Here is a 23,930-nt window from a genome sequence, read left to right on the forward strand (position 1 = left end):
TCTCGTGTAAAACTAAAGTTGTAGAGAACTAAAAAAGCAAAACAAAAAAAGAACACCTCAAAAAATCCCGAGTTTTTTAAAAGAACAAACAATAGACAACAAAAGGTGCTGAAGAATATCATTGCTGCTTCACCTGACTGGGTGCAAGGTAAGCTTAGGGATTCCAGATACATCTTTCAGCAACCGACAGCCAACTTGCATGCAACAAATTCCCACTTCCAGCTCCACACAGACAACCAGCACTTTTCCTTACAAATTCCAGCTGACTGTGGTACTGCCACTGATTTTTTGTGACTCATGTACACTGAGCTTCTGGAGATCACAGGTTAAATATTAGAGATAATCCTCTTGTGGCTATCCAGCTATCTGTAATTTGTTTAAACGTTGATTATATTGGCCAGGCTGTTGAATGAAAATTCTCTTCACTGCTCAACTGTGGAGCCCTGTTGCAGTTCAGCTGCAAAAGTAACAAAGATGCTGTTACTGGAAAAGAACTTGCTTATTTATCTGCCATTCCTTCTGTATTTTGTTTACCAGTGGCTGCAGCCTTCAGGAACAAAAGCTTTTCAGAAGTTTAAAACCAATTAGCAATATTTTATCATCTCCACTTATTTAACTTCACGTAAACATAAAGGAAAAAAAATTACATGAAGGATTTTTTATCTGACTTTTCAATGTCAGAAATCCTGGTTCTTTTAAAATATATTTTTAACTGAAAACTGGAAAGTTCCTCACTGGGACTCTCCTTACCCCATTATTTTTTCTTTAACAGCTCAACCTCTGAAAAGGAGCTCCAGAAGTCAAGCTAAATTAGTCTCTGAAAGTGCTTACTAGATGAGATTAACACAATTCCAGTCATATCCTGATTAAATACACCAAACAAGTAGCTTTCATTGCAAAGTTCTCAACTGTATTTTCCTTTTACAATTTCAATAAACGCCTTCTTTTTTCAGGAATGTGGTGAGGGGAAGAAGGATGGAAACTGATGGAAGATACAAGAGACAGTAAACAAAGGACAAAAATTCTGGGAGAGTCAGTTTGTTAGTTCCAGTTCACAAAACATGCTTTTAAAGCAAAATTTCATTTGCTCTCAAAGATGCAAATTTTTTAATTAAAACCTAATTAATTTAGAACTAAAGAATTGTAAGCCACACAATCATAAAATGGCAGCCTCTGTCTTGCAAAGTTTACAATATAAATAATGATCCTATAACAACGTGGCCCACCCTGCATGGGTCTTATGCTATTTTCCAGGTTATTGTAAGGATCTGCTTAGAATTTCGATAGATTTGGACAACACTATCATCATTTTCACTTGTTTTTAAAGATTACTTGACCAGCAGTTAAGTACATAATACACATGCACATGTGCTAGAGAGAATACATCTGATTAGAAACAAATGCATCACACTTAAAAACTAAAAGACTTACATCACAGAATCTGTGATACACAAACTCCTGGTTTTAGAAGAGTGCAATTTCTGGCAAAGAAGTGTCCTGAAATTACTGAAGTTGAATTTGGCCCAGCATGAGAGAGACCACTGAGAAGAAATTGTCAGGCATGCCCAAAACCATCAAATCACAGTATCTTTTCAACACAGTCCCAGTATCAAGCAACAACAAGACGACAGAAATAAAACAAAGACCTATTGAGGGCATTTCAAATAACCCTGCTATGCACTTTTCAATGCAACTTGTCAGTAACTCTTATACTTCAATTGTCAGTAACTCTTATACTTCAACCTCCTAACTCCTTTCATCATAAAGGATCTTGAAAACTTTTCAAGCAGAAGTGCCTACACCTCTATGGTTTACAGTATATCTTTGATATTCAGCAGAGGAAATCCCCATGGACTATAAGACTGTTTTTGTTTTCTCCCATGAAATTCCACTCACTTTTGAATGATGTATAAGCTGTTCAAGTCAAATTTTTCTCCTCTCTTTCACTCCTGCAAGATTTTTGGTGGCTTACCATAGTCATAACCAGTGGTTATAAAGCTGAGCTTACTTCACCACCAAAGCAGCAATGAAATTGCCAGAATCATTTCAGAGGGTCAGCAGAAAACTCTTTCCTTCCACGTCCTCTCAATTCACCTTCCAAAGTCAGCATGCAGGTCAGCAGATCCCTTACCACCAACCATGACGCAATGATCCTCAAAGCACAGGTTCAATATTAATTACGACAGCCAATTTTCCACAAGAGAATAATTTTCTTAAGCATTAAACATGGGAAAAGACTGTATGACCAAGACTATCTGATGAATTCCAACACCTTAAAACCTAAAAATCAAACTATCCGCTCTATCAAAGACTGACGGCACTGGCGTTTTTTTCAGTTCAGTCAAATACTCCAAGATACTACAGCTGCAAAATGACAGTGCTATTATTTCCTCCTAATTAAATCCAGGATGGCTCCTGCGCAAGTTTTGCAAGAGTATAATTTGGGTTACATACTCAAGACACTGAAACATGGGAAACAGTGGCTTGACAGTCATCAAGGCTGCTTTGGGTATTCTACCACATCATGCAAATACATTATGATGGAGTGTTTTAGTTACATAACACCATTCCTTCATTAAGTTTATCTTCTTCACTGTGAAGAAAAACAACATACAAATGTCCTAAAATCATGTAAATGAGCATCAACCAAGTGCAAGCAAGGCAAAGAGCACTGTAGCAACTTCCACATGAAAAGAATACTCTCATTTCTTGCCAAAGAAAGACTTCTCTTCTTCTGGTACTAAGTTGTTTTTCTCTAGACATTGAATACTTTTTCAGTATTAATAAGAAGCAGCAGCTTTGGCTTAAGGAAACTTCAAGTTTGAACTCTTTTACTGTATTCCCCACCATCGCATTTCAGAATAGAGAAGCACAGAACAAAGGTTTGCACTTTGAGCACACAAATTACAGCACACAAGAGTGGTATACAGTTTATATCCCTACTCTTCCTCAAAATCAAGGACTTCCACAGCTTCAGTATATTTTGAATGAGAAATCACTTCTTGCTCATTTTATGTGGTGCCCCTTGTTCTTGAATGGGTGAAAAAAACCCACAACAATTGACAATTGCTCCCATGCAATCTCAACCACAACCTTGTTAGTCTCTGCCCTATTCCTTCTGGGCATAGGACAGACCACTATTTCTTCTTCAGACAGAACAGGTTAATTTTCAGACCCAAAAGAACTGCTGATCATGCTTAGTGAAATAACGGGAGCATAGAGTGGGATGCAGCCATGGTCCTCACCTGTACCTGGCAGGTTTAAGTGATTCTAGCTAGGGCACTCCCAGAGTTTTCCCAGAGCTGCAGTTACTACTAAACCACTGAAGCAATCTCAAAGAAAGATCAATCAGGTAATACTACCTGAAACTTTCTTACTGCTTCTAATAGCATGGAGTTACTCATCATCACAGCCTCACATCCAAAGCGTAAGAATTTATACTAAAATCACTGTGACAGAATCCCTTAATTGGCCTAGGTTGGAGGGGATCTCTGGAGGCCACCTGGTCAAACCTCTCTAATCAAGCAAGGTCAGAAAGAAGGCTGTGCAGGAACATGCCCAAATGGATCTTGAATATCTCCAAGTACATCTCCCAACCTCTCTGTGCAACCTCTCAAGGCAATGACCAAAGTCTATCTAGTTCTTATTACCAATAATGATCCCAGCCAAACTCTATATTTGGGCATTCCTGCCCTGCTGCTCATCAGAACGTGAAAGATTCATTCAGCGTTGGGACTGTACATGCCTCAAAGCCACTCATCCTCACCAATCACAAGACCTTCCTTCAAACAAATCTTCTCAACTCTATTTATATTCACATAATCTATCTACAGGGTAGAGCTTAGTGACTCTGCATCGTTTGAATGAAGTGTTTGCACCTTTTACAGAAAAACTGCGAACTGCTATCTGACCTTCTATGCAAATCTAGAAAGGAAATGGTGACCTGCTCCAGTTCATGGTATGCACATTAACAAGAACAGCTTAAGAATACCACCCACAGAATATCAAAGAAAACTGAGAGATCTTCCCATGTGATACCCATAACATCTCATTCAGAAGGCCTGAGGAAGTCTTGGCTCCTGCAGAGACACAGCTTCAACAAACAAGATGTTGGAGCCTTCCTAGAGCTTCCCAAGATGACTAATTTTGCTTTGGATAGAACTGACCAGTAAGACCAGGAGAAAATATGACTGTTCTGTGAGGCAAACCAGTTCAGTCCTGTGCTTCTTCAATACTTCTTACACAATAACAGAAGAAAGCAGAGAAGGCTTCTCAAAGTAAAGAACCTTTGACAAGCAGCTTTCTTCAAGGGATACTGAAGCAAAGAGGAAATCTGCTAAGAGAGGAAAACCTGCTTTTTTAATTCCTATAAAGAAATGAGATATATGAATAAAATTACCTTAGTAAAGGATTTCAGACCTGCATCAGACAGCACACGTTCTTAGAAGAATAAAATGACATCAACATAAGCATCACAGAAAGAGTCACACTTTGATTCACTCAGCAAAGATGAAGGAAGCAGCACAGGCTTCAAGGTATGCAACCCTCCAGCTTTAACAACCTTACAGAATGATGTAATTTCAATACAGGAGGTGTGCCTGCTTAGAGAAACCCTCATGAAATCTCTTATCCCCCCTGTTCAGCCAGCTCTGCTACAGCAAATAATGCTGGGCCACACCTGGAAATCTTTGATCCTTCATGCTCCAGGGAGAAGGAGTAACCAGCAGCCCAGGAGGATACATGAAGTGGGTCAGAGAGTTTCTTCACAGTGTGATGTTTCTTTCAGTCAGCAAAGCTCCTGCCTACTGGAGCTGGCTCTCATAGCCAGTGTATGACAGACAAATTTCAGCAGGAAACAGCATTTCAGAGTCGCACCAACTCTTCATAAACATAACCATTCAAGACATCTGTCACAGAAACAGCACTACAGTTAAACCAATAAAACCCTTTTATTCATTGCTGCTATCTTCCGGTATTTATAGTCTTCAAATAAGTACACGTAAGAAGCCATCAACCAAAACCTAAAAGCAACTCAAGTTTCATTAAACCACTTCTCAACCCAAACACAAGAATGAATTTTACCATATTAATGTTTTTCAGTCACTGTTTGCAGTTCTGTAACTGTACTTCTACAATAACCAAGCTGATAAATCTATGATAATCAGTTACAAAAGCAAGGCTGATTTCTTGCACAGGAGATACACCTATTTAACAAAGCATATGTTACTGTGTTAAATGTTACGTAAATGTTTTCCTAAAGAAAGAGTGTGCATTTGATCACTGTTCTGAATATTAGGGCCCATGAAAAGTTGATACGTGGAAATATATTTATTATTATTTTAAAATGATTCCACATGTACTCGAGAGCAATCACGTTTTCCAGCACAGTAGATCAAATCTGAAATAAGTGAGAAAATACTATAACAGTGAAAGATTTATTTAAGATGAAAATCATGACAGTCAGCATTACGATTTGTACAGAACTAACACTTAAAATGTGTGTTCATGCTCTAGCCAAAAGAGCAACACTGTGAACTAATAAATAAATATTAAAAAGCAGCAATTTCCAAAAGGTGGTCCAAAAGGCCATGGTTGGCATGTGGTCCTACTTACAATATTTTCCCTCTAAGTTTCTATTAGAAGCACATGCTGGTCTTGGGAAGAATGAAGGATGAAAGCTGCTCCATTGCTAAGAAAATCTGGAAAACTTCGGATCATTTTAAGTTAAAAAAAGACAACAAACATGAATGGTTAATTAAAACAGTTCACTTTTTCTTTCATACCTATTTCAATAGCCATTAGAGTTCCTATTGAAACAGTATCAAACTCAAAACTACTAATTACTGAACAGTGTTTCCAAACATATCAAAACTACGTTTGCAAATTGGATGTCTTTGGAGATGCATTATTTACAGTCTGAATGGCTCACATTGCTCATACTACTCATTTATATGAGCCTTTTTCAAAGCTAAAAAACAAATGCACAGGGGTTTTTTCAAAAACTAGAAGCTCATCATCAACTGTTTTCTAAGCCAAATAAAAGGTGTATTTTTAACATCACCCAGACAGTATTTTGTTTAAATATCTCTTTAGGAAATAATACCCTACTGATATCCAAGTTCATAGTTTCAGCAACTCACTGGAATTCTATGTCAGACTCACCATTGTTGGTAAACAAACTGGAAGATCTTTTTTATTCCTGAAATGACTACACTGAAAGGAGAATGTGAAGTAAGAGATTTGTCAGAGACAGGCTGACTTTTATTTACCAAGTGACCCACAAGCACAGATCCCAAGCAGGAAGTTATGCCTTAGCTTGAACCCAGCCAAACACATAGCTAATTTTTTTCCACTGATGAAATTCAGGAACCACCCAATTCTGTACCACACCACGTATTGTTGTGCTAATCTGGCACACCAGCCTTCCAGGTAAACATAACGCTCATTGGAATGTGCATGGGCCCATACTGCAAAGCCAGGTGGACCACAATCTGACAAAAAAAAATCTGAATCATGCCATGTTCAAATGTCCAGTCATAGAAGCAGTAAAACAAAAATAGCTGAAACATAGCATGCTACAATAGCATTTCACAGTTAAAACCTGTTGAGGGCTACAGCCTACTCAGACACCTGTTGGTGACAAGCCCAAATCCTTTCTGTTAATAAGATGTAAGGAGCATGCAGTGGGGCAAAGGGCTGCTCCTTCTGCCAAGCTCTGTGCAAACCTTCAGGCAGGCACAGTGCCAGCTGGCATCCCTCTCTAACCAGAGACCCAATGTTTGCAAGATGACCAAACATTATTAAAAACTGGTCACCTCTCCTTCATCAAGGGCTGCACCGACCGTCTAAGGACTGCTGAGGAGCAAAGATGCCCTGCATGCCCTGCCAGCCAAGACAGATGTTCTAAGACATCAAGGCAAGCTTGATGATACTTCCAGGGTAATCAGGAGAGAAAAGCATGCCTTCCTATCATCTCGCCCACTTCCAGCTGGGTTTAAGGGATTTCCAGTCACTAACAACTTCACTATTACTGCTGCTGTTAAACTTCCTACGGCCTCATAATAACCATATCCTGGCAATAATTCATTACTCCAAAATTCATCTTCTAGTTTTCCTAATATCTCCTGACTTTACTTTTTACACTGTCCTCTTGATAAAAAAAAAAACTCAAAACAATGCACATTGCCAAAACACACAAGAGTGGCAATAATTGTGTTGGCATGTTTCAGACCATGTTTTGTCCAGAATAGTCAGGTTTACAACATGCTGTCCAAACTTTTGATTTTCCTTTCTAATTCGGTTGTGTTGTAGGCCTTTTTTCACTCCCCATAATTTGATTAGCACCCATGTATTTTTACCACACATGAAATGTTGTGGCTGGGCTGCCAATTGCCCTGTATAACCAACATGATCAAGCTATACTAAAACAGATGCAAAACCCTTGCATCCCTTGCAGGGTCTACCCTGAAACAAAACCACACACACACACACACAAAAAAAAAAAAAAAAAAAAACCTATTTTTTTTCTTTAACAAGTTTCAGAACATGTTTATTTAAGGTTAGAAGATTATTTTCTTTCTGTAATAGTAACTTTTGCAAACTGAATTAAAATGTTTGCTGTAATAATCTTTGCAGGTTGCCAAATGCTTCCAGGGTACAAAGTCACAAGCTCTGTGGAATGCTGCTCTGTGTACTCTGCCTCTGCCAGCACACCTTCCCCAAGTAACCCGTACAGCCTGAAAGCTTGATGTCTGTCCATGCTTTTAAGCTTTGTTAACAGCAGAGTACACAGATTCCACTTTACCAAGCACACTGTCTTTTCCTGGGTTACCATAGCAAGTGCAAAGCCAGCTTCTCCCTGTTGTACAGCCAAACACATTAAAAAAAAATATTCCAGGAAGACAAGAAATTCAAAGGACCTGTGCAGAAATAAAAACAGCAGAATTGTGTTTCCCCACTACATGTCATGGTGACAGGTTATGCCAGCAATCCCTCTACCTTAGCATTCATCATTTCTGTAAAACATGATAAAAGAGATGATTTTTTCATATGTACCTTCAAAGTAGTATTGCTGTGCATTGCACTTGCATTAATTTATGCTATTAGTAAAGAAGTATATTGTGCTAGCATAATTATTTCATTTGTTATGTAAAAGCAATAAATCTCAGTCCTTGAAACACATGTCCTTGCGAACCAGGACTTCAAACAACAGCTGGAAACATTCAGGATCACATGTAAAAATAGTAATACAGTTATTAAAATATAGATGTCCAAAATTACAGGATGAACATTCCTACAAAGCTTAAATCATGCTTCACAACACTGGGAAAAGTCCCAAGGTAGAGAACACAGCCTTCTGGCAAACGAGCCCTCCACCAGGGCAGCACATCAAGTGTGTGACAAGTCCTGGAACATTCACAGGGGCAACTGGTACAGATCACTTAATATGCTCAAGATCAATATCTATGCACAAACAGCAAGACCTAGGGAACTAAGCATGGAATTGGTATCCAGCAAGTCTTGTGCTTAATACTAGTGCAGAAACAAATATGCATGTGCCTGCTTTCCTAAGTGAAAAAAAAAATGATGATACTCACTGATGCATTAAAGTTTGAGTTAAAGAAGTGTTGTGAAGTTCAGTGAAGGAGTATATACATACAAAAGTACAGCCTGAAAGTTTCTGAACAAATTAACCATTGCCTCCTCCATTTTCAGGAATCTTGGCATGAAGGAGAAAAATACATTACGATACTATTACAAAAAAAAAAAAAGAAAGAAAAAGAAAAAGCATTTCTCTAGTGCTTCTGTTAGGTCCAAGAGAACACACCTTCAAAAAAAACACCACAAACCCTCACACAGAACAAGTTGGCATGAGGGAGATATCAGACACTGGACAATTGTACCAACTCTTCCCACAGTCTGACATAACATTCTCTTTAGTAAGATGACACAATTTTCTGGATTTTTTTTCCTGTGAAACCTCAGTACAAAACACAAAACATGCTTCTGACCTCTCCAAAAGCTAATGCCATAAAGCAAAAACTGAGGTAGTTATGGATCATTATCAGATTTTGACTTCTGGCTTATCTTAGAACAACTGATGTGACTTCTTGGGAAACAGCACATACAAACACCATGAAGGAAACACTACATAAACAAGTTTTAGGAATATTCCTCCTCAAAGTCTTTCAGAATACAAAAATTGCAGCTTACTGAAGACAGGCCTAGAAAGCTCTTACTCTTAGATTGAAGGTGGCCTTGGAATTTCTTACTTCTTTTAGCTCCTTCATTAATCTCAACAGGAATGAAATACCTTGATTGGCTGATATGGCTCTTCATGTTTTTTGTTTGCTTTGTTTCCTCTAGACAATACAGAATGTTAACACCATAAATACATCTCAAAATTTATTTCATAAAAAGAAAAAAAAAACTTTAAAAACCCAACAAATCAAGAACGCAGATATCTACGTTAGCAGGTCAGCTAAAGACAGCATTCAGAAACACTACCACAACCACACACACGATTTAGAACTGAAGAAAATACTCTTCCTACCTAATTCACAAAAACACAGTTCTGAAGTATCTGACTGTAAGCAGGAGATACTCCCTACCCCATTGGTTTAAATGTACACCTGGTGTGGCTGAGGTCTTTCAGTGTTGGTGACTTCTGCCCAAGAATTCAAATGAACAGCTTGCATCTATCAAATACATGGAAATGCAGAACTATAGCTTAAACTGAAGTACATTTGTATTGATTTTTGTAAGTAGGTATTGGCTTTTTACCCTGCAAAGAAATGAAATGTTTTAATCATCAAGGGAAGGTAGATAATTCTGAAATTTGCACATACACAAACCCAGCAAACAGAAAGAAAGGAGATGGAGTAAAACCTGTTCCAACAAGCTGAACATTGGAAATCTCACTCTTGTACTCCCCAGGAGCCAAACCAAAAAAGATACAATGAAAAGCAGTTTAAGAACAAGGTAGAACAGAAACCATACAAAGTGTTATGGTACTGAGGAAACACATTAAAACACACTTTTGTCCTTTTAAAAGGTGGAAAAGAAAAAAGAGGAGGATTTTTTTCTTCATTTTGCCTTTGAACACACATGCACAAGCCCTTCGCAAGTGTCCTTGGATCTTACATTAAACATACCTTCCCTATAGGTCATTAAATTGGCAGAAATCAGACAAAAATATTTGGCTAAGGCAAGATAATTAAACCAAGCCTCCATACTTCAGCAGAAAACGTTAAAACGTCTGGAAATAAATGGACTTACAAGTGCTGATCATTTACCACGAGGATTTAAACCTTACATATGGTAGTCCTGTGGAGTTACAGAGTGCCAAGGGGTGACAGCACTGCAAGAATAAAAAAACGCGGCAAAAAGTAATTTCAAAGAAAACTAGACACGTAGAAAAGTACTTGTGCAGCTCTTCTTTTGTGCCAAGCCCATCCAAAGCTGGCTCTGCAATCAAAGTTCTGTTGTACCATTTGTAGACTGACAAGTAATTATTTGCGCACAACTTTTAGGAGCAAACATGGACATAATATACAGCTAAGTAAGGCAAATTAAAACCAGCTGAAGCCTGCACAGATACTCTCCAAAGCATTCATGATGTGGAAAGCTTTTCACAAGAATTCCAGCTAATTTACAACAGCAGAGGAATCATCCCGAGACGGCTGGACAGATTTTTCTCTGCTAATGGTTATATTGCATTCCTGGTGACAAAAGTTGTTGATGTTAATCTGGAGTTGTAGAAACAGCACCAGAATAAAAACGGCCTGGCGTACACTTCCTACATTTTTTCCTTTGAGAACACTTGAATTAACCAAGAACTTTGTTTAAAAGTTGAAGCACAAGAGAATTGAAGAAATGAGTCTTTTACCTTGCCTCACTTAAGGCTGATGTTTTATTTTCACTGCGTTAGGCCAGTGAAATTATCTTATCGCTGCTTTGAAATTATCTACCCATTTTTACTTTCCTTTCCAGTTACATAGGGAACTACTCAACTACAGCCCTGTTCTTTCAGGACTCATTTCAGGACTCATTTTCTCTGAGGGCTGGTCTTTAATAGGACAAGCTAGCGCATGTGGCCAACTGCTGGATTCGTATCTGAAAACCGATCAGCATCTACATCACCACTGAATGGAATAATTGAAATTACTGCATCGTCATTCATCGATAGGCCTACAATCAACTCCAAGCATCACTAACATGGTTTATGAGAACAAGAACTGGGCTTTAAAATCTCAGTTGTTTCCCGACCAGAGCTGTCACTGCTGTAAGACGTGACTTGGAAAGCTTATGAGGTGCAACTGAGTACTTACTCAGCTGGAAGTAATAGAGCAATACTTTCACAAGAGCATTTAAAAACTAAGCGTGCAAATGATATAACACCAGCAGACAGAAAATAGACACGAAAACAAAACAAAGAAGGGAGGAATAAAATGCATTTATGTGAAAAGTAAAATCATTACTATGAAGTTTCCTTTTTTTCCTGAATATCTTTTTTGCCCAGTAATAACAATGCATATTTTAGTAACATCCATTCATGCCTTACGCTTGGGAGGCAACCAAACACTCATTTAATTTGCAGAATAGCACTGAATGCAGAAGTCCAATCTTTCTATTTCTGCCACATTTTACAGCAATTTATTTATCTACTGCACTACCTAAGTCCGGAGACCTGCAACTTGTTCCATTAAATGTATCCTGAGATATACAGGAAGCACACAATTACCAGAATTATACTTAATTGCATAGATACTGTCTATACTAAAACAAATAGGTAAAGGTCCATGCTTAAGTGGCCATTTTCACACTTGATTTGTGAAGTTTGAGACCAGAAACTTTAGAATCTACTTGCACGTGAAAGAGTATAAGTTATTTTAGGATTTCCTAACTATTAGGGATATAAACTGTGCAATAGAGATTTAAGTCCTTTCTCAGGATTTCAACATTTGAATATAAAATATGTTCCTAAAGGCTAGTTATCAAAATATGTATCATTCTATTTACAGTCAAACAATAACAATTAATACTTCTACAACTGAACTCACAAGTCGTAACAGTGTATTTGCCAGTGTATTTTAGGTTTGCCACCGAAAATACTTTGTTTATTCTACTCAAGTCACAATCCAGTTTCTCATTTTATTCCCTTCTACATCCATGTAGTTGTTTTTACCCATGTCCATGCCTAAGTTACACCCAATTCTGCATTGGTAAAGGGAAGTGAAACAATAACTTTCATAAAACTAAAAATCAGAATGCTGTTAATATACGTACACAGCGTTACCAAATTTGTAACGCTGACACAAATTAGGTCCTATTCTTTTTGATGATATCTGTTTATCTAAGAGGAAACAGAGAATCAGCACATTCCACTTGGTTTCTTAAATGCACAAAAAATCGAAGTGTCAGAAGTAAATTCAAAGTGGCGCTCATCTGAAAGCTGAAGAATATTTTTGAAAAAGAGGAGTGTTAACATTTCAAAGCGTGATTTGAAAGCTCTTAAGGGAGAAGTTAAGAGATGGGAGGACAGGATTAGAGCAGCTCCATTACAAACAAATACAGAATCTAATAAAGCATAGTGGCACAAAATCAAGTCTGTATGTGGGTGGGACATTATGTAAAAGGAAATACGTAAATGAGTCCACAATTACATTTATTGTTTTAAGAATACCCATGAAAATTTGGTTCCATTGCGCTAAGCAGACTGTACTGGATTCCCACACCATCTTATTGCTATGACCACTGGTCTTTTTTCCCCACAGTTTCTTTTTCTCCAAAATCAAGTCTCATCTGGAAGAAGACCATGAACTCGTCAAGGTAAGTTTCCATTGCTTCCACTTCATTCTCCACATTTTCTCACCACAACAGAGCAGGGAGAAGGGGTCACCTGCGCAGCTGCAGAACACTCAGCTTCAGATGAGCAGCAAGTACATTTTCTTTGAAATAACATCTAAAATACACTAACCGATCAAAACCAGTTTATTTGCAAGAACATAACAGTTTTAGGAACCCTGTTAGAAAAGATTCAAGATGAACCTTTGAGTGAGCAGTAGAGGATGGCCCTAAGATAACCCATCTAACCACCCCAGTGCTCACTACAGATGTTTAAATCCCTGACTTGAATCAGACAAGCTGGCAATTTTACAACCCGAGTCCCTGTCAACACAGGAAAATGCCGTAACACCGGCTATTCATTATTTCCAAACCTCTTTCATCCGCACAGTCTGCAAAACACTTCTGAAACTTTAATCTCATCCTCATATATAACAAGCATGTATCAGATATCTCACTATTTTTGGGAAAGGAAAGTAAAAAATCTGCTTTAGCTCTACCCTGCTTAACTTCTGACACAGGCTAAAGCCTTGAATCATTTGTCTTACCATTCACACCCATTTCCTCAGATACACTTTACGAAAAGGGGTTGACAGCTGGTGTGAATGCATCCCAGGAGCTCTGAGACCACTGAGGACCTCTATCTCCTCAGGAGATGCTTCCCAGATGTATCAGGAAACGAAATGGCTCAAGGGCCAAAGTGAGAACTTAAGCTTCAGTATTGCCTTACTTATTTGTCAAGGATTTAGAGACTGCCATAAAATCTGTATCATCAGAGTCTAGCTAACTCTCTACAATAATTTAAGTTCTACACTTGATTATGGATAACGGGATTCTGTCTGCTCTTTAAAGCAGCATCACAGAAGTTTCTTAAGGGCCATCATAAGGCAATGAAATGAAAAATATAGCATTAAGGTCTTCAGGTGGTAAAAGCTTCTGCTTTTCACTCCTTTTTCTAAAGTCTGAAGAATGGTCAGACCTTTTCAGGTCATTTTCTAGCCAAGCCTTTACTTTTTGCACACAAATTTAAATCACATTTTGTGGTGAAACTTTAATCTACCAAAATATAATTGTGCATAAAAGAAAGACTATTGAGCTTCATCCACACACACAAAAAAGTAAAGCTGCCAATATAAAGCACACATATGAAAAATTAAGCCAATAAAAATATATAATGAAAGACATCTGACACAAGTGTCAGTCTATGCCTGCTTGTTTTGCCAGCTGTCAAACTGTGCTAATATACACTGGTAAAAGGCACACTGTCAGCAACACTCCTAGTATTTTAACGAACAATCACAAAATACATGCAGCTGGATGAAAAATATCTGCACTGCTACCAAACTGACTGAACAGGGCTGGTGGTCCTTTAAAAAAAATATATAATAAAATAAATTAATGCTCAATACTTCTGACTCTCTAACGGAATTCTTTGCAGCACAGATCCCAAATTGTTTCTTCCCCACACAAACCTTTTTGAGAAAGGAACTCTGTGCAATCCCACATGTGATCATTTATATAGTTATTATTAGTTATTATAAGTAAATACTGTTTCCAGGCAGCCAATGATGTAAGGTTGAGAAGTGCCATCCATTACATACTTATATTTTTAATTTTTTTAAAATATATGTAATAGGAAAAAAATCTTCCAAGTAGTTTTGTGCACCCCCCCAAAAAAAGAATTGTTTCAGTGTTGTGCCAATTTAAAAAGCAAATGTTTTCCTCTATGCAAAACAACAGTTTCTGATACGCTTTGTACCTATGCATATGAAGTTGCAAAAACTGCAGTAAAACCTCAGGATGTGGTTCCATTATAATGCTCCTTCAATCCACTCAAACCAACAACAAGGAGTTAGAAGGAAGAAAATGAAAACATATTCATGCAGTTTTTGAATTTAACACATTCCCTGATTAAATAACAAAGCAGCAATACCATGAGACAGAAAAGAAAATTGACTAAGGTGATGCTGCATGCTTTAAGATTTTATATAGCCATCATCTCCAGGAAACCAAGGAAGCAGCAGTAATAAGAGTTACTCATAAAGACTGCAGCCTAGTTTCCTGTTAAATATATAATTGTGCTGCAAAAAAAAACCAAAAAACAAAAAGCCAAACACATTACTTTTGAATAACCATTCCTTAAAAAGTATGTCTCTATTCTTTTCTTCATTGCAGGCAGGAAGCTAAATCAGGCTTGCATTCATTCACAGAGGAGGCCCACTGTGCCATGTCAATTTTAGCACTGAGGAAGGTGAATGAAGCAAGTTTTCACTACAAAGCAAGTTTATTGATGGTTAGATTATAGTTTTTTTGTTGCTTTGGTTGTACATGTTTGTGTGCATTTTCTTCTTCTCCCTTTGTCAAGTATTTAGGAAGTCAAGATCTGGCCGCTCTAATACCAACTGCAGTGAGAAAGGCCAGGTGTAAAGTGGCTGAAGCTGCAAGCACTGGCTGGTAGAGATGCTGCAGCACACACTGGACATGATGGCTCAGACCAGACCAGCTCCGTGAAACACCCCTCAGAGCTCCTAGGGGATAGGCTTCTCCAGGAAAACCTTATAGAAAATAAGCACATTATCAGGGGTCATTTTGCAAGATACACTGAAGCAAAGCCATTCAAATACTGCAATCAGGAATTAACCAAGGCCCAGTTAAAGCTGGTTCGCAGCCATTCTGGAAATTCTCTGGGGCATTTAAGAAGTATTTTCAGGTTTTCTTGAAGTATCGCTGCCCTCACCAGGGGGTTCAGACCCAAGCCACAGGCACCTTCCACCCTGCAGTGTTCTACCTCTGGTGAGCCTGAAGCCCGTCATTAACAGCTTGAGTCCATTATACTTGTGCTTAACACGTTACTACTCAGAGAACTTTTTCCTCAGCTTTTTTATTAAGCAACACCTTAAGTTGACTAAGTACATAAGTCTCACTGCTTTCACTCATCCAGACGGGAACTAGGCACAGAGGAAGAAGTTCTAATAGTGGTTTATGTCTACAATCACTCACTCTAAAAGATAGGTTCCAATATATATTATTTCCATCTTTCTCTTGTTCCAGTTAGTTCTGTTATCACCAAGACTATTAAAATGAAGCCTTTCACATGAGTAGTAGCTCAGTGAAATATCTCTCAACCATTCCAAATGCTTTCTGTACAATATCAAATACTGCCAAGACACTTAATCAGATTGATTATCTGAAGCTGAAGCAAACAACTTGCAGTGCTGATAGCCAAAATCATTATGTTAGAAAAAGGGGAAGGACAAATGAAGGCCTGCCCTGCCCCTCTGCCATACAGCACTGTATGCTTTCTGCCTGCCAGTACCTTGAAAATCAACTTATTTAAAAACAGGGAATTTATCACTTATACATATCACAGAGTATCATATCAGTATCTCAGATTGTTGTACCAGTATGGCACAAGTAAACAACTTCTAGCAACAGACTTTAAAACACAAGAAACAGTGCCTTGACATAAAACCTTCTGATTTTTAAGATAGGGCTGTGTTAAACCTCACAATTCCTCTGCATCAGAAGACATGCAGCCTCCAGCTACCAAGAAGCAGCAGCAAGGCAAGCAAAAAAGGAGCAGGACAACCGCACCAGCAGCTTGAGCAACTTGCTGCCTTCACTGACCTACTGTGGTGCCCACCCAACAAGGACCTCCTGATGCTGAATAGGTTTTAGCATACTTTCTGTCACCACCATCTCCCTGTGCACAGATGCTCATGCAGCCTGTGGGAGCAGTTTCTCTGGGGGTTGAGGAAGGAAGCGGCAAGCACACGCAGCCACACAAATGCACATCAACATGTTTTGTCTCAGTCATAATCACATGAGTTTTATTTCCTTCAGACATCAGATTGAAACGAGGAGAGTAAGGAAGGTGCGTAAACACGCAGCTATCATAATCCTCTGTTCTCACACCTTTTTCTTTCTCTCCTTCTCACTTCCACTGTGATTTTGGGTCATTCTTCCCTGTTACATCTCACTCATCATCACGGAGAAGCTTAGGAAACATTTTGGTATCCATGTAATTCCTATAAAAACATCAGAAAGTGTAATCTTCTCAAAGCAGCTGCATTTTGGCTGTTTACCAACCATTTTACAGTAAAGATAATTAGTGACTTGCATACAATTGTAATCAATACCAGTCCAAAATGCTGCTTCCCTTGCCGCTTGCTCTCTGTGCTAACTATGCCAAGATGGTGACAGGCTTACTTAGCATGGTTATTGCTTCCAGTTTCAAATCCTTATAGTTAATTAAGTTTTTTTGGCTCTAGACGATCTATGTTAAAGAGCCAAACAAACCAAAAATACTCTAACCTCATCACTTCACTATTTCTTCTTACTGTAGCCACAATGTGCCAAATACACTCGAGGACGATTCTGTTTATAGTGAATGGCTAACATTTGTTAAGTGCACCTCATATGTTACTTTTGAAATAAATTACACAGCACATCATACATTCCAATAAAAGCTGGCAACCAAATGCGGGTTGTTCTTCTCACATCAAGAGAGGGTTCTGTGCTTCAGAGGCAAAAGCCTGTGACAGAAACCATAAGAAAAAAAAGAAATACATGTAAGCAGTGTTTCATGAGTGTTAGGCACCTTATTCTACCACCTGGCAAACTGACCTTCTGCTTCTTGTACAAAAATCCATTGCATTTTTGGATGGAAAAGTATCAGAGTTTCATGACTGCTTTTAAAATTTTATATAATATGCACTTACACATGCTGGCATGCACACACACACAGAAATGGAATTCCAAGATTCCCATTCAAATACAAAAAGCAAAGCTAAAAAGATTGTAACAGTGATCAGAATCTCAATAGTCCTTTTGAGAAATCAGCAGGAAATGATAACTAATGAAAAATTCCAAATATTATTAATACAGGAAAATATGTCCAGCTTTGACAACCAATGCAGTCATGGAATAAACACTTCCATCTTCAGTAGCTGCTAAAACAAACACTCTTTTACAGGCTTTGACAGAGAACAGAATTCATTTCCCCCTTACAGCTGCACTGCTTCAAAGTCAGTTAAACATCAATGTGACAGCCTTACTTGCCAGAGCTTAGACATTTACTGTATTATCTTAGCTGGACACGACCAGGAAGCAGAGACTGAAGGCAGAGAGGAAAAGGGGAAAGAGATGAAAATCAATATTGTTTTTCTTAAACACTTTATCAATTATTCACCAAACTCGTGGCCAGAGAGTTACTCTTCTTATTCACATATTTTGTATTTAAGACTCTGTTAATACAGAGCACAGGTTTGAAGGCAAAAAGTTCACTACAATAGAGATTATTTACACAGATTGTATTCAGGCATCCAAATTCTCACTCCAGTGTACTTCTACAAATAAAACTTAGACTGAGCTATTACTACCTTATTTCCAACCAGCTATCACCCTACTGATTTCCTCATTAACATCTAGAAGAGACACAGTTTATGCTCTCACTCTTATTTCTGCCTTTGACTTTCCAGTACAATCCCAATCTTCCAAAATGATAGTGGAGCCAAATTTATGTTTATTTCACACAAAACAACAAGCATGTTTGTAAGTATTTAATAGTAATCAAGGACTACTGGTCAGATGTCAAGCTGGCCCTGACAATGAGTACAGAGCACTAAGTATGCTGCCTTGAATGAAAAATAGACACCAGATAACTGCAGCAGACATTTACAAAGAGAGGCCCATGGAGTATTCCTGATATTCTGTAGAAAGCTGGCTGGTCCTATGGTGACAGCTCTGCTTGCTTCCAGATGTTTAATTGCAGTTAAGAAAACTCAGAATACATCAATTCATGTACTCATTTCCCACGAAAGTAGTTGTCATGGCCATAGGGGAGAAATTGTGTGATCACAAAGATGTCTTGTGTATTACCTACCAAAATACAACACAAACTACTAGTGGAAAATCTGCCAAGTGACTCGTTCTTTTACGGTACATGATCTCTCTAAACCACCACTCAGAAAAAGCTCTGTATCATATCATGACATTTTTCCATTAGGACTTGGAACATGCTTTTCATTTCCCTACATATGCTGTAAGCAAGCTTTTAAAAAAAAAAAAAAAAAAAAAACGGTATATTTTCCCTTATTTTTATTGGTATTTTCTGCCTACATACGGAAAAGAAGATGGCTATGAAAGTCTACACCAGCACAGAGAGAGCAGTAGTTAATAAAGGCAAAACGCTACATCACCATCTGCATAAATCATGAGATGAGGTGCTATACTTTTTTCCTTATTTGAACTCTCACTTCAACCAAAGTCAAAATTCTAGAAAAAGCCTGATGATTTGTGGCCCTATAATCTGGCACAACCGCTAAGTTTATATTCAGGAAATCTCCAAATCTCAGTGAATAGGAGTTTGAACCACCTTTCACCTTTTACAAGGGTCACATCAGGGTTAAAAGGAAGAAAAACAGAGATGCGCTTCATCTACCAATAATAAAATCAGTCTTCTCCACATGTGATAGAGCCCTGATTGGAAGATTTCTCATTGTTTCCACAACCACAATGCTCTAAATTTCATGGCATCCCTACACAGTGCTGTACAGCTTCAGTCTGCAGTGTACTTGAGGTTTCTGTCTGGAACTCATCTCTGCAAACTCCCACACTCCCCTATTAGAGCTGGAGTCCGAAGACAAACTTGAGTTTACATTTCCCCTCTAGGAAAAAGAAGTACAGAAGCAAATGAAACATCCCCTACAAAAGCAAAAGCTCTTTAAAATAAATGAATAAATAAAATAAATTCCCCTCCCTGGAGGTGCTCAAGGCCAGGCTGGATGGGGCTTTGAGCAACCTGGTCTAGTGGGAGGTATCCCTGCCTAGAGCAGGGATTGCAACTACATAATCTTAAAAGTCTCTTCCAACCCAAACCATTCTATGATTCTAAATCCAAATAGTCCCAATAGGCAATTTTCAGGACACACTGCAGACAGAGGCTGTCCATTCAGCTAGACTTGCAAGACAATGTGGCTCATGACTCCGTGTACTGTGTTGTGTGAAGTGTTGCTGAACTGTTCAGGGCTTTGGAATTGTGGGTTAGGGTTTTGTTGTTGTTGGGTTTGGGTTGTGTGTGCGTGTGCGATGCTATTGCTTACTCCAGCAGTATTATTTTTATTAGCAAATGGGTAACTGCACCTCTCCTATCAAGAGCAGGATACCCAGTTTGAAGCAGCAAACCAGTCCAATTCTAACATGCTACCAAATTGTCAGATGGAAGCTCATGAGCAAGGCCCAGCTGCTTGTGCTGCAACTAACACTTCACTGTATACATTTTAATACAGAAGACAGAAGGAGGAGGTTTTGCATTTGAAAACAAGCCCTTAATGGAAATGTAGAGAAATAAATCTGTGTACTTTCTATCTTTATAAACCTTATTGTATTATGTTATTTACATCTCCCTGTCAGTTACTAGAAATTATGGAGAAACGTTCACATCCTAAAGAATTTCCCTCCCCTACATACACATACAAAACTGATGACTACACTGCTTTTTACCCAATATTCCTTCTCAACATCTTACAAGATTTACATTTCCACAGCTATTGCCAACTTCAGAAACCTGCCACAACATATTAATTCAAACTGATATAAATCGAACTTTACATGAACCAATACATTTGTATTCTTAAGTAAATTAAGAAAAAAAATCAGAAGCAACACTAAATAAATTCAACCATGCAATTCAGAGCAAATATGCAATTCAACTAGCATAGAGCTGGAGTTACTGAAATCAGAAATCTCAGCTGAAATAAAGGCATGCAGTCTGTGACAAAATGGCAGTGGAAAGTTTTGCAGGAGGGGCTGCACACAGCAGTGCTGGAGTTGAGCCCACAGCTCATTCCAAAACTCTTGTCAAAAATGTCTTCTGATATTTCTCAATATATACAATGCACACTGCACAGCTCGTCTCTATTCAATAATCCTGAAGAGACACTAAGTGCAGTTAAAGTGATTTATTCTGCTGAGCTTTTCATTGTATTAATTTATACTCTATGACATCACAAACCATAGATATTTAAAAATTCAATTTAATTTGTAAGAAGGAGAAATATGTAACCTGCTAAAATATGAGCAGGTATGTTATATGGCTTCTAAAGGTGAACTGTGGCTGAAAAAATGAAAGAGCGATATGCACAGAACCTCTAGCATAAATAACATCAAAAAGTGAAATTTCAGAGAGAGTTCATTATTAACTGAAATCCTGCCTTTATTTTCCCCTTAAAATTCAGTTACAAATTAACTTCTAACTATTCCCTTTATGTATGACACAGCACAAAGCATTTGAGTTCTTTATTTCAGTGCTTTGCAAATTAATTGTAAAGGTTCTGGCAGGCTAAACATGACACGCATGAACTTGCAAAATATTCAAGCTGCTTCTTTGTCTGCTTATAAAAAGCAGAACTTCTCCCTCCAATTCCATAGTCATGTGCACGCCATTTAATAACAATTTTGTTACAAAAAATAGTAGCAATTCTTCTTGAGGCATAAAAAAGAATCTGAAAAGACAAAACTCGCCCATGCACAAATAATGCTGAAGACAAAACAGATGCTAAACCCTAATCCCATCCTAACCTCCCCTTCAGGTAAGTATATTTTCCCCTTATCTCTCAAACACACCAATTTCAATAATACATCTGATGGTAACTACAAAAAAAAAAAAAAAAATCATTCTAAAAATACAGCTTTTTCCCCTCCAGGTAGTCCTTGGCAATAAGCCCCATTCATATAATCCCTTAGTCATTAGGCGACAATCCTCACTTAAAACAACAAACTCTCCCATGCGGCTCTATTATAAGGCGATACCATGGCACCTCTTGTAATTTAAAGACATGCCATTTTCCTTGAGGTCAACCAGACAGCAAATCAAATAATCCCACAGAGGATTCAGAGAAAGCTTGACCCATTACTGAAGTGTTAAATTAGAATTTCAAAGAATAACTCCATTGTCACCACACAGAGATAGTTTTTAATTCTTCTCCTCTGTGAAAAGCACAGCTAAAGCAACGCTTGGTTTTATCTCCTAACACAAGCAGCCAAATATAGTGTTAATTCAAATCAATTTGGGTCATTTAATAAAGTGGAAAAAGGCCATTGCTTGAACAGCAGTTCTTACAACTTCATTAATATATCACAATACGGGTAGACAAAAAGCAGACATTTTATTTATATTTGAGGAAAACAAATGCTTTTATTTTCTATGAACAGTCCACAAACTTCAATATTCTGTATATGGAGAAAATAATGAGAACTGAGTCCATTTTACAGATAAGGAAGAGAAGGGGCTTACAGCTCAGGTGACTTGTTCAGAACACCTCTCACCACCCCGGCACTGAAGTAGAAGCTCCTGGCTCCCAAGCACAAACCCAGAGGATAATCCTATTGCTGTAGTTACCCAAGTATCATAATTCTCATAGGCAGTCTTAAATTTCCACCACAGAATCCATTCATTCTGGGATGAACTCTGTAAGCCGTCAAATTCTACAGACAGTTCCTGCCACCTCATCCAAATCTGTTGATTAGGAAAGAATTGTCCAAACTATCACTAAGTTCAATTTTCATTGCTGACTCTGGTCTCAAGTTTAAAAACAAACAAACAAACAAACCTGATAGTTCAGCACCATATGAGATTAACAGATGCTTCACACAAAGAGCCACAGAGATCATCATCAGCATGGCATAAAGATTCTTAAAGTTACATGATACTCTAAACAAAGCAACAGGACAGAACGAAGAACTGGTAATACAATCAATACAAATTACAATATAGAAACAAACAAAAGCATTCAATTACTACAATACCTTAAAAAAAAAATCACGTGTTGCTTCTACCCTATTACCAACTTCCTTATCTTTCAATGGAATAAAATCACTTAAAAAACAGTGAAAGGTGATGCCTTCTGTACACTCAGCTCATACAAATGAAAAAAGTCTTCAATTAACAGAACAAGGTTTTACCCAGCATGGGACCCTCTTCCCTGAAGGAAATTCCATATCTCTCTGGGAGATGCCTTCTGAACAGCTCATATTTTTTATTTCTCCATTACTCTAATGCAAGATCTAAAAATGCTGATTTTGATCTTTTCAGATTTCCAAGAATTCCTCATGGCAAAATACTTCACGCTGGTCTAATCAAAGTATGTGGAAAAAAGATGGCATATGCAGTGACAACTATGGGAAAATCAAATTAGTAACGTATCTTCATAGTCAAATGTATTCATTTAATTAGGAACAGAGATACCACTGCTATAAGGAACAGAGCTGTCCCTAGAGTGGATTTTTCATTTCAGTCTCTACAAAAAAGAAGCCCCCAAACAACACAAAACCTAACATATTTCCAAAACTGTTTCAAGTTGCACAAATCCTCAGTTTGCCAGCAAAAATGCCCTTGTTTCAGAAAGTTTACTTCACATCACAGTAGAGTAAGCTATCCTGAAGCATTACAAGCAACCACAAGGGAATTTAATTGCTAGATATATCTGTAAATGTACACCTTGGCTTCCTCTGCAGTACCTTGTCTGGAAAGACAACCTGATAGGTAGCATATAAATAAATTAAATAAAAAGAAGTGGCAAAGTGAAGAAACTCCCGTCCTTTATTGCACGGCACGCACAGCAGCTAGGGTACTCACAGCTGACACGAGAAATCCAGCTCTCCAACAAGGCATTCAAGCAGCACTAAGAAGCAGAAATGTTTCAGAGGCAGAGATAGATAGAAGGGAATATCAGCAGCCCAGAGAGGCAGCATCCTCCCACTTGGGCACCCTGCTGTGCAGCAGGAGCACCATGACTCCCTCCTCCATGCTGCTGCATGTTCCAACTGAGGCAGCATATAGAGATGCGCCCCCCCACCTCTCTCCCCTCAAGACAGGTGTGGCCCTGACCATGCACATTGGTGTCCATGTGGGCCCAAGACAGCATTCCCCAGCCTGTGAACCACATCAGGTAATGTAGGCTGTGGCAAGAGACATGTCCTGCAGGTGTCCAGGGACTGGTGAGGCCAACAGAATAAAGGAAGCAGCACTTGTGGAACGGTAACAGGCACTGGGAAGCAGAGGGACTGACCGACTCATCTCCAGC

The 23,930-nt window shown here is 38.3% G+C and overlaps 1 protein-coding gene across 7 annotated transcripts in view; it reads right to left on the reverse strand.

The window, feature by feature from the left end:
• Positions 1-23,930, reverse strand: part of NCOA2 (nuclear receptor coactivator 2) — a 188,921-nt gene that overhangs the window by 149,174 nt on the left and 15,817 nt on the right. The window lies entirely within an intron of this gene.

Source organism: Tympanuchus pallidicinctus, unplaced genomic scaffold (genome assembly GCF_026119805.1).
Source record: "Tympanuchus pallidicinctus isolate F22 unplaced genomic scaffold, pur_lepc_1.0 scaffold5, whole genome shotgun sequence".
Lineage (NCBI taxonomy): Eukaryota > Metazoa > Chordata > Aves > Galliformes > Phasianidae > Tympanuchus > Tympanuchus pallidicinctus.